This window comes from Octodon degus, unplaced genomic scaffold (genome assembly GCF_000260255.1).
Source record: "Octodon degus isolate 3935 unplaced genomic scaffold, OctDeg1.0 scaffold00024, whole genome shotgun sequence".
Classification (NCBI taxonomy): domain Eukaryota; kingdom Metazoa; phylum Chordata; class Mammalia; order Rodentia; family Octodontidae; genus Octodon; species Octodon degus.
Window position 1 is genome coordinate 6,091,992 of NW_004524600.1, and position 11,373 is coordinate 6,103,364.

General features: G+C 42.6%; 1 protein-coding gene across 10 annotated transcripts in view; it reads left to right on the forward strand.

Annotated features, from left to right (window-relative positions):
* Positions 1-11,373, forward strand: part of Sytl3 (synaptotagmin like 3) — a 116,846-nt gene that overhangs the window by 77,016 nt on the left and 28,457 nt on the right. The window lies entirely within an intron of this gene.

An 11,373-nucleotide genomic window follows, 5' to 3' on the forward strand; every position in this document is an offset into this window, starting at 1 on the left:
GTATTGGTAGGAAGAATTGAACTCTTATGAGATAAACAGAAAGGAGTCCGATGGTAGGAATTCAGTGAGGAAATTGGGGAGAGCTTTACTAAACTTTGAAGTAGTTTTTTTTTTTTCAATAATTGATTGTTGGGGCTGGGGATTTGGCTCAGCGCTAGAATGCTTGCCTAGCAAGCTGGAACGCTAGGTTCAGTCCTTGGCACCAAAAGCAAAACAAAAACAAAATAATAATAATTTATGGTGAACATTTTCATGCATACAGAGAATAATAATTAATGGAATCTTTTGTTAAGGTTTTAATTCTGATGCAGTCTTGTTTATCAAAGCATACCCTGTCTAGCCACAGGTCATGAAGATGAGCCCCTGTTTTCATCTAGTTAGAAGCTTAAGACTTGAGCCTTTTTTTTTTTTTTTGAGCCTTTTTGTTTATGCACCAGTTTATCATTTCTTTTGTTAATCATATGAGATAGAGGCTGAGGCTAATTTTCTTTTAACAGGTCATATAGGTAAAATTTTATGAACTTTTACCTATTAGTCCTTTTAATATCTTCTATGAGTAACAAGTGGGAAAAAAGGATATTTAGCTTAAAGGACAATGCATTAAAGAGACAAGGTATAAGCAAATTCAAAGTGTATGCAACAGACAAAGACAAAGAAATTCAGGGGATAAACAATTAACCAACAAGCATAGCAAGCCTGGCATAGTGGTACACACATCCAATCCCAACCTGCAGGAGGCTGAGCCAGGAGGATCCCCATGAGCTGAGGCCAGCCTGGCATACACAAGCAAGTTCACAACTAACCTACATCATATAATAAGACTCTCTCTCTCTCTCTCTCTCTCTCTCTCTCTCCCCTCTCTCTCTATCCTCTCTCCCTTCTCCTTGTTCCCCTTTCCCCTTGCTCCCCGCCATCACACACACACACACACACACACACACACACACACACACACACATTTTTAAAACTATGGTAGTTTTGATTGCCTAAGCAAATCATAATCCAGGATCTATAAAACAAAAGCAAGCTTTTCACTCCATCCAGTTGTCTCCATGGGGGCCACCAAAATGATATAGGGATATATCATATAGGCCCTCCATGTAAAGGAAATATTATAACTCTCAACTGCTGAGTTCATGTTGCCCAAAATCAAAGAATAAATCCTAAGGAACGTGGAGGTTAAGATCAGGACGTATTTATTAGGGGGTAAGAAAGCTGTTGTCTAGGGCTGGAGTTGATAGCTCAGCAGGATAAGTGCCTGCCTGCCAAGTGTAAGGTCCCAAGTTTGATTCCTGGTACCAAAAAAAAGCTTCTCTCTGAGAGAGACAGAAGGGGGTCCCTGGAAGTGGGTTACCCTGAGGGTAATTTTTAAATAAGGTATTAAGGGGCCAGGGAGATGACTCAGTGGAATAAGTGCTTCCCTGGCAAGCACAAGGACCTGAGTACAAACCACAGTTCCAATAAATAAATAAATATATATATATATATAAAGTTAATCAAGTATCACTTTTATTTTCTCCAGGGACTTAAACATATCTTATTAAATTCCAGTCTCCTGGGCTCTATGTTTCAGTCCACTGGTTTCTAGTTCTATACTTCTGTCAAGACTACCTTATCTTGTTTAGGTTTGTAGTGAGTCTTAAAGTTGGGTAGTATAAGTCTTATAATTTTCATTCTTCAAGATTGCTTTGTTATATCTTTAATCTCTTTGATAGTTATGGACAGGCATCTTTATCCACTTCATTAATTTCAAAACACTGACTGCTACTTTTTGCCCAGAATCGATATATGGTAGATGGTGCCTCAGATGAGGGGTTGTGGGGCCTCAGTTACCAGTTGGCTTACTCTGCTTGAGCTACTGTAGCACATTACCATGGACTTAGGAATTTATAGATAATAAATTACACAGTACTTCATTATCCCTGCCTCTCTCTGAAGTAGTTCTGGAAGTCTTCTTTCATGAGTGTCTTCAGTTGTGCTGCTGTCCATTCAAGATATTTGTCTTTCATGGTCATTTGAGTTTGGGGGAGACTTTGGAATGAGCTGGAAGTCACATGGTGCTACATGTGGTGGTACAGCGGATGAAGACAAGATAATAGAAATTTATTTCTCATGATATTGGAGGATGGGAGTCTGAGATCAAGGCACTGCTAGGGTTGGTGTCTAGTCAAGACCATTTCCGCATAGATGGGTCTGTTTAGTATCTTCACATTGTGGTGAAGACAGGGGCCAGGGACCCACGTCCTACATGAAGCCTTTTTCAGAAAGGACTTACACGACTCATAGGGGCTCCAGTCCCGTGACTTACCCACTTCCTAAAGGACCTCCCCCCCGGCCAACACTGTCTCACTGCCGATACCTTCCAGCGCACAATTTTGGAGGCAGCATAAACTTTTATGGTCATGGCTCTTAAATGACCTTCGACAATCACAAAGACTCAAGCTTGAGAGATTTCATTAGGGAAATGGATGTCAGTTCCTTTACTAATATAACAGTATGGTGGAACTCTCTGGAAACCAACTTCCAGGTAGCTCTTTTAGCAGCAAGAATTGTGACAAGCCTGCCCTTGAACCAGCTTATGCATCAAGGGGTTGTGTTTTTATATAAAATGGTGCTTGGTTCAAATGATAGGCACCTTCCTCTGAGCACAAAATATTCTTAATTCTACTTAAAATACTACCTCCCTTCTCAAACACAGTATCTTGTTATCCTTACCTCTCTCTGAAGTAGTTCTGGAAGTCCTCTTTAATGAGTGTCTTCAGCCATGCTGCTGTCCATTCAAGATATTTGTCTTTCACGGTCATTGGAGTTTGGGGGAGACTTTGGGAATAGCCAGAAGTCACATGGTGCTGGCATATGGTGGTACAGCGGATGAAGACAAAGCATGTTTTCACTTGACAGAAACTGTTGTACGCTGGCTCCCACGGAAGGGCTTGCCTCCTTCAAAACCATTGCTCTGTACTCTCACTCCTGAGAATGAGGTGGGGGGAGTATAGGATTTCCTACCTGAGACATTGTCAAAACGCAGAATTTAGGGCCTTATCAAGACCTGCAAAGTAGAGTACATAACTTAACAGAAGAGCAGGAGATTCACACGTGCAGCCAGGTTTGAGGAGCACAGTCGATCCCTGGCAATTATGAATCTTGGGGGACTTAGAATGTGGTAGGGATTCGTGAATCGTTAGGGCTATGCTGTCCTGTGAAGCAGCTGCTAGTCATGGCTGCTGAGCACTTGAAGCTTGGCTAGTCCTAACAGAGATTCCGTGAGTTCAAAACGCATGCTGGATTCTGAAGACTAAAGAAAAGCAAACTCTCATTAATAATTTTGCAGGGCTGAGGGTATGGCATGGTTGTAGAGCATTTGCTTAGCATATGTGAGGCCCTGGATTCAATTTGCATCACAAAACAAAAACTAAATAGATGCGTGTTGACATAATAGTAAATAGATTTTACTGGATTAATAAAAGATACTATAACCTTCCACCTATTTTTAAAAAGTGGCTACTAGAAGTTGTAAAATGGCATATTTGGCTTACTTTATACTTCTGGTGGGCAGCACTGGCTGCTGGTCCCATGATAGTACTCAGTACCACCCAGAGGAGGAATTCTTTCCCTAGGGTGCTCTGGGGCATTGACTCCCATGTGCTGGGCTCGGACACTGGACACTATCCTGGGAGGACATTCCATGCTTTCATTTGCTTCTCAAGCAGGTAAATGAGTGCACAGGAGCTGAGGACCAGCCAGGGTTCTGGTCTCAGACAAGTGCTACTCACACTTGTCCTCTCCTGGGGTCTCGACATCTGTGTGCCTGCACATGTCAGACCTTAGTCCTCAAGGCAATGGTAGGAGGAGGGAACCTTGGAAGGTGAGTTGGGGACCCTTGTGAGGGGGACCAATGTCCTTATAAAAGAGGCCAGAGAAGGCTCCTTATCCACAGCCCAGGTGCTATGGTGGTTGGTAACAGAGCCAAGACCCACATTTCTGACTATTGATACCTTAATTTGTTTGGGATGCTAAAAAAAAACAAACTCCCATAGACTTGAATGGATTTAAAACAGACATTTGTCTCACAGTTCTAGAGTCAGGAAGAACAGGAGTAGGGCACTGGCAGAACTGGCCTGGTGAGGATGTACTTCCTGTTTTATTGAGAGCGCCTTCTGGCCAAGTCCTCACAATGGAGAAGGAGCTTTCTTTGGCCTCTTTTATAAGGACACTGGTCCCCCTCACAGGGGTCCCCAACTCACCCCTCAAGGTTCCCTCCTCATACCAGTGCCTTGAGGACTAAGGTCTGACATGTGCAGGGACACAGATGTCAAGACCCCAGTAGGTCCCTACCCTCTCCTGCTTAGGTGCCCCTTTCATTGAACAAGAAATGCTAACAGATGTTGGGAATAGCCAGGATATTGCAGAGAGCTTGGATTTGGAGGAGAGCTAGAGGTCTTGCTGCATGACCAATTGCTGTTTATAATTGACAGCTATTCAGGGCCCGTGGAGGTAGCTCAGTAGAATAAGGGTTTTTTGGCAAGCACCGGGTCCTGAATTCATTCCCTGGTACCACAAAAAAGAAAGAAAGAAAGAAAGAAAGAAAGAAAGAAAGAAAGAAAGAAAGAAAGAAAGAAAGATAAAAAATGCCTGAGGAAACTCTTCCCTCCAGACAAGGTGGGCAAAGATGGTTTCAGAGATTTCTCTCCTGCCCTGTGACGGGCATGAGGCCGTGAGTGCACTGGGAGGTTGTCCTCAAGGTTCACTAGAAGGTTTGCCTTTGCCTCAGGGGACAAGGGGCTCCTAGGACTCCAGCCTTGGTGACTGTAGTGGATTTCTAACTAGAGGTCAACTTATTACACCCAGCTGAATTAAACTAGCATGCGGGCAGGAGGCCCACCTGAGGGTTGTTGCTAATAGCATAAAGGCAGAACAGGAGAAGCTGCAGGGATGCTGTTTGGAGAAGCTTTGGAAGCTGCTGGTTCTCTTGGGCTGGAGGACCTTGTCATGCTGGATTTCCCGATGAATTTTGGAGAAACTCTAGTCCTCATCTTGAGCACATTTTCTGGCTCTGGAGAGGAAGATGGTACACTGGTCAACCTCATGAAGAAGCTTGTCACATTGGCTTTCCTGATGGGAACTTGGCTTTCCTCATCGCTAGAGGAGCTTGGCACTTCACTGTTGCTGAGGATGGCTGTGGGACTTTTGGGGGAGCTCTTGTACTTACCTTGAGTGTTGCTTCCTAGCTCCAGTTCAGATCCCTCAGCCTGCTAGCCCAGATCCTTCATCACACTGGCATAGACTTTCTAGATTCCACCTTTGGGCCTTTGTCACACAGATCCGTCAAGTAGGATCTAGGCCCTCAGATGGAATATTTAGTGTTTATGTGTGTGGACAGATTTCCTGAATGTACTTATTTGGGTGATTCCTTATAAGCTAACATTATAAAATGTGTTCCTTATTATATTGTTTCCCTTGAAAAAAAAAAAAAAAAAAAAAAAAAAAACAAAAAAAAACCCCAAATAATGGCACCGAATCATTCTGAGGCTGGCTGGGAAGGTGATAGAGAACCATGACGGGAAAGAGAAGGGCCAAGTCATGGCTTAGATCTGGGGAATCGCCCCCAGGACATGTTTGGAGGATAATTGGGTCATGCAGGCACTGTGCTTACCAGGGAATCAGTCCTCTGATGATTTCCTGACTCAGAGCTGCTCATAGGCAGGACTTGGTTAGATAGAGGCCAGTGGCTGGGGGCATAACCCAGGGGAGGATACCCTTGCCTGTCTCCTTACTCTCTCTGCTTCCAGATCTTTGTGATATGAGCAGCTTTCCTTTTTCCATTCTCTTCCTGCCTTGGACCCAGCCATCTATGGACTAAATCTGCTAAAAACAATGAGCCAAAAATAAATCTCTCTTCTTTAATTTATGGGTGTCAGGCATTGTCTCAGTGATAAAAAGCGACTAAGACACAGTTTTCCATAAACGTCCAACACCCTTTAGAACAGGCTTCAAACTCCTTCAAGGGCCAACATTCTGTCTTTGTAGCTACAGAAGCCAACGTAGTCAAGTAGACGGACTCATACAAGACCTGTCCCTGCTCTGCTCTGACCTGACCTGCTCATTTTTTGCCAGTTCACCCACTCACATGGCTGCTCACTGGTCCTTGAACTCTGAGACACAACAGATGCCCCCAAGCCACCTTCTCCCTCCTCCTTCCTTTGAGTCCTTCCTTGGCTCCCAAGCTCCCTCAGAAGCCCTCCCCATCCTATTTCCTATCCCATCTCCCTCACTAGCCACACGGTTCCCCCACTTTCTCAGCACCTTCTGCATGCTACCTCATTGGCTTGTCCTCCTCATCAGTTGGCTGTATCTCCCCCACAGTAGCTCCCAGGTGCGTGCCGCAGTCTCAGACCCCATGGTCCTCAGTAAGCACCTGTGGGACAATCCAGTCATTCTGAGCCACGGTGGTTATGTGCTCTAGGTCTGTGCTAGCTGCTTCATGATCTGTAGTGGTGAGTGCCAATATCCCATTTCAGAAGTGTAGAACTTCAAGTGACTCATTAGCATCCTAAAGCGGCTGCATGACTGATGCAGCCTCTAGGCCTGGAGTTGGTATCCAGGCTTGGGGTGCGATCTCGCAGGTGTGTTGGGTTGCTTTCTCTGGTGGTGTGGTTGACATAGTGTGTCAATTTGAGAAGATAAAAGCTTAAGTGAATCAGCTCAGCAATTCTACATCCTAGGGTATGGAGGGCCCTTCCAAGGGCATAGAGGCCCCACCTTGTGTGACTCATCACTTATAAAAGAAAACTGAGAAAAGATTGAGCATTCCACTTCCCTGGACGAGCTCCAGTCTTCAAAGTTAGCATAGAAGGGAAAGAGGCTCTTTAGAAGCAGCAGCAGCAGCAGCTGCCCCTCCCTTTGCTCTTTGTGTTTTCTGCCACCAGGTATGGCTGCCTTCTGCTCTTTGCCATTCTGCTTTGCAGCCAGCCGAGTAAACCTCTGCTAACTGTGAGATAAATAAACCTTCTTTAGTTTTTGGGCATCAGGTATTTTGTCCCAGAAATAGGTAAAAAAAATAACCAAGACATCTGGCCTGCATCCCTTACCTGGGAGTGATCCACACCTGGAGAACCTGCAAGAATTAAAGCTGTGATGCTGGCTTTGGCAATGGGCTTAGTCTCTCTGCTCCCCGAACTCAGTGCAAAATCAGTAGGGCTCTCTAGTCTCATCCTTTCTTCTACAAATGTCTCTGGGTGCTTTAAAATGCATAATCATGAGGCTGAATTATTACATTTAATTTTAATCTGTTCCTTTTAACCCAAAGCAGTGTTTGTCAGAAGAAGCTGAACTCCCATGCGGCATATAACAAGTTATTGCTTCTTGCGTGAAGATGTTGCCTGCCCTTCCGAGAGCAATTCACATCCTCTGAGAAACAAGGAACTGGGGCTAGGAAAAAAGCTCAGTAAATCTCCACTTAATGACAAAAGAACAAACAGAAACAGACACCAAATAGGGGAAATTGCCCAACCTCCCATGCGGTTGAATTAGGGTGAAATTAAAGCATGCTGCTATTTTGGGACCACTTTAGAGCATTTTAAAAATGCTACAGGTCATTGTTGGTAAGGGCGCACAGTGGCAGGGATCTTGTTGCAGCGTCTCCGGAGGGAAATTGCTGATATGTGTCAAAGGCCTTTGTGAGGCGTTCCCTCTTCACCCCGTGCTGGTCCAGCGCACCAAGCCAAAGCCTTACCACTGAGTTACACTCCCAGCCCGAGGTGTTCTTTGTAACCTGATGATTTCAGTTGTAAATTAGAGATTATCATAGATGTTATCCCAAATGTGCACATACAGTTTTCCAAGGAAGCCTTGTTTATACTTGTTTTTAGTTTGAAAAGTCAGCAGCAAATATCAAGAGAAAATAAATTACACAACATTTGTGCCCAGGGTGATTCTACTTGTATGAACTCCAAAATCAGGTAAAACTAACCAATATTTTAGGGGTGATATACATATGTAATGAAGCCAGAAAGCAAAAGATAGATGATTAGCAGATAATATGGAAACAGTGTTTATTCATATACAGGAATAAGAGGGGATTGGATAAGGGAGGAACCACAGGGCACTTCTTTGGGGGTAGGTTTGAGTCAGGGTCTCACTATGTAGTTCAGGCTGGTCTGGAATTGGCTATGTATCCTAGGCTACCCTTGAACTCATGGTGATTTTCCTGCTTCAGCCTCCTGAGTGCTGGGATTATAGGTGTGCCACCGTGCCTGGCCACAGGGCACTTTGGAGGTTCTGGTGGTGGTGGTCTTAAGCTGAGTGGAGGGCAAAGGGATCTTTACCTTATACTCATTGTTTATGCTTATGCATTATATGGGTTTTTTTTTTGTGGTTCCGGGGATTGAACCCAGGGCCTTTACACTGAGCTACATTCTCCAACACGTTCTATGTTTTATTTGTTTTTCATAATTTTATTGAGAAACAAATAGCAATGAGATAGTTTCAAACCAAATTGGTAGGACAGTTTCAATAATTAACACATTGCATACATTCTTCCTAGTGGTTAATTGCTGTACAAGATGCGTACTTGGGGGCTGGTGAGATGGCTCAGTGGTCTAAAGCACCTACTTAGAACAAGCTTAGCAAAAACAAAGGGACCGCGGTTCAATCCCCCAGCACCACATGCCAGCCCGCCCCGCCCCCTGGTGGGCTGAGCTGGCCACACACACACACACACACACACACACACACACATAAATAAAAATTAAAAAAAAAAGATGCGTACTTGATATCCTATTTACAAACACCATTAGAACAAATCCCTCTATTCATTAAGAGAATGTAACTATATATCCTAACAGCTTTGAATACACAGATACAAAATGGACATTCATCTGTATCCCCCTTTTTTGTTCTGTGTTTTATTTTGAGACAGGTCTCTCGAAGTCACTAAGTAATCCAGGCTGGTTTTAATTTATTATTTTCTCACCTCGGCCTCCGAGATGGCTCAGATAATAGGCTTCTATGTACTTTTTTCTATATTTCTACATTTCACATTCAAAATGAGAAAAAGACAAGAAAAACCAAAAAGATTATTTCCTCTTTTCTTTGTCCAGTTAGAAAGCTGCAGTTACAGCTTCCAGTTCTGGATTTACCTATTTTTCCTTTTAATTGTCTGCCTTTACTAACATTACCAATTTAGAGTTGCTGCCTCTTTCAAGTGGGCTTACCTTTTTATTGTTATGAAATACTCTTCTTTGTTTTTAAATAGTGCTTTGTGACTTAAAATTAATCTGTGATGTTATTATAGTTGTATTACTTCTTTTTAGATATTGTTTGAGGGCCGGGGAGATGGCTCAGTAGAATAGGAACTTGCCGGGCAAGCGCAAGGTCCTGAGTTCAATCCCCAGTACCAAAAAATAAATAAATAAAATAGATAGTGTTTGATCATGTGTAGTTTTATGTTCTTTACTTTCTACCTTTTTGTGTATTTCCATTTAAACTTTGTTTTGGGGTCCAGCGAGATAGCTCAGTGGTCTAAAGCACCTGCTTAGGCAAGTGTAGACAGGCACAGGGAACCACAGAGCCATGCCAGCCCTGCCCTCAGGGTGGGCTGAGTCGGCCAAAAAAAACCCTGTGTCTCATATAAATAGTATAATCAGATGCTTTTATTTTATTTTCAGTTTTATTGGTACATTTCATTTTTAAAATTTATTTAGTTGGTTATTTGGTACAAGGTCTCGCTACACAGCTCAGACTCATAGTGATCCTCCTGTTTCACCCTCCACAGTGCTGGGATTACAGTGCACCCCCCCCCCAGCGAGTTTCAGTGGCCAGCACAACGTGCAGTACCAGGGATTGAACCTGGGTCCTTATGCTTGCCAGGCAGGTGCTTAGACCACCAAGCTATCTCCCTAGCCCACAGTGTGGCATTTAAACATGTGTATTCAATTTATTTCACTAAAGTATGGCCTCAAGATGCATCCATTGAACAAAAAATATTTGACGTTTATCCTTCTTTATAGCAGAGAAATACTCCATTTGTTAAAAAAAAAAAAAGCCACATCTTTATCCATTCATTAGTTGATGAGCATTTGGACTGTTTTCAAGATTTAGCTATTACAGGGCCAGAGAGATAGCTCAGTGGAGTAAGTGCTTGCCTGGCAAGCACAAGGTCCTGAGTTTGATCCCTGGTAAAACACACACACACACACACACACACACACACACACACACACACACGATTTAGCTATTACGAACTGTACTACCATAAATATGGGTGCACATATATCACTGTGGCATGATGCTTTTAACTATTTCAAAAAGATGCCAAGAAGGGAAACAGCTGGATTAAACAGAACCTCTAGCTTTAGTTTTTTGAGGCATCTCCACACTGATTTCCATAGTGGTTGCACCAGTCTACACCCACACCAACAGTGGAGAAGGGTTTGTTTTTCTCCATAGCCCATTGCCATTTGTTTTTGGTGGTTTTCTTGATAATAGTCTTTCTTTCTAGAATGAAATGTGATCTCAGCATTGCCTTAACTTGCATCACTCAAATGACCAGTGATGTTACACATTTTTTCATGTATTTAGTAGAAATATTTCAAATAAATTTCTGCTTCATCTGAGAAGTGCTTATTCATTTCAAATGCCCATTTTTATATTGGATCTTTAATTTTGGGGTGGTCTTAAATTTTTTTTTTAGTTCTGTATGTACTCCAAATTTAGTCCTTTGAGGAACAACTGACAGAATTTTTCCCATTCTGTGGGTTGTCTTTTCACCCTGTTGGCAGTTTCTTTTGCTGTGCAAAAAGCTTTTTAGTGAGGTGAGATCCCAGTTGTGGATTCTCTGTGATCATTCCTGTGTAATCAGTGTTTTGTTCATAAAGTCTTTGCCTATACCTATGTCTTCAAGAGTTCTGCCTATTCTATCTTCCAGCAAATTTAGTGTTTCTGTTTTAATATTTAGATCTTTGATGCATTTTGATTATAGTTTAGTACGTAGTAAAATATTTAATGTTTGACATGTTGAAAGTTAGTTTTTCCAGCACTATTTAATAGGCTATCTTTCTTCCAGTGAAGGTGTTTACCTCCTTTGTCAAAGATAAGGTAGATGAGTATGTTTGGAGTTGTTTCTGTATCTTTTGTTCTGTTCTATTGATCCTTGGGCTTTTTTTTTTTTTTTGCCAGTAGCATGTTGTTTTATCACAGTAGCTTTTTAGTATAATTTCAGGTCAGGGATTGTGATCCTCCTGCATTGCTTTTTTTGCTCAGAATTGCTGTTGCTATTGTTGCTATTCATTGGTTCCATATTTTTATTAACTTTATTAAGGAAAAAAATAGCAATGAGACACTTTCAAAACAGGTTAGTAGGACAGTTACAATAAT